The sequence below is a fragment of the Pteropus alecto genome, unplaced genomic scaffold (assembly GCF_000325575.1).
Source record: "Pteropus alecto unplaced genomic scaffold, ASM32557v1 scaffold86, whole genome shotgun sequence".
In the NCBI taxonomy this organism is placed as follows: domain Eukaryota; kingdom Metazoa; phylum Chordata; class Mammalia; order Chiroptera; family Pteropodidae; genus Pteropus; species Pteropus alecto.
In genome coordinates this window covers 33,810,989-33,811,886 of record NW_006442109.1, presented here as the reverse complement: position 1 = coordinate 33,811,886, position 898 = coordinate 33,810,989, and the positions used below count along the sequence as shown (strand labels likewise).

The window sequence follows — 898 nt, the reverse complement described above, 5'->3', positions numbered from 1 at the left end:
TATCTTCAAAATGAGACAACCAAAGCTTTCCCAGATTGCCATTTGCCTAAGGTCACAGAGCTAGTTAGTGACAGAACCAGGATTTAAACTCAGGTCACCTGACTTAAGGATTCATGTTTTTTTTCATTCTGCTTCCAAGTTTCCCCAGGAGGTTGCCCCTAGAATACTTGACTTCTGATAGTAAAACAAACAAACAAACAAACAAAAACAAAAAACAAAAATACCCATATTGTAAATATAAAGATTGTCTATACCCATGCCACCCTGAACAAGCCCGATCCCGTCTGATTTCAGAAGCTAAGCAGGGTCGGGACTGGTTAGTAGTTCTTGGATGGGAGACCATCTAGGAAGACCAGGTGCTGTAGGCATATAAAAAAAATAATAAAAGATTGTAAGCTGACAAGGTCCTTGGAATCTGTGAAGCCAACCAAGAGTTGCCTCGCCTGAAAAAATAAATAAATAAAATAAAAAATAAAAATAGATAGATAGATAAATAAATATAAAGATCATATGTACGGATTACAGGTATACATTCTATCTAAAAAGAACAAAAATTAGTCTTTAGCTTTCAAAAAATCAACTTAACTAGTGTCAGTCTGCTTATTAGGAATTTTTAACTATTTTTCATTTGCCTTAATGTTATATTAATGCTTTTCATTTTTTTTTCTTGCTTTGTATACTTTTAATAGTGACTCAAGCCTAGTGTTTTCCAGTTTTGACAGTTAAAAGTAATAAACAGTAGTAGTCATTCTTCATTTAAAATCAAATAAGTCCCAATTTTGTTGATATGTTAATTGTGGTAAATAAAATAGCTATTTCAATGATAGTTGTGCATGAACAACCAGTTAGCTAAAGAGAATGGTCTAGACCAACAAACCTGAGCTTTGAGATCAGATAA

At 33.1% G+C, this 898-nt stretch overlaps 1 pseudogene; it reads left to right on the top strand.

Moving 5' to 3' along the window:
* Window positions 1-246: 246 nt before the first annotated feature.
* On the top strand, window positions 247-368 carry LOC112469855 (annotated as a pseudogene).
* Window positions 369-898: the final 530 nt, after the last annotated feature.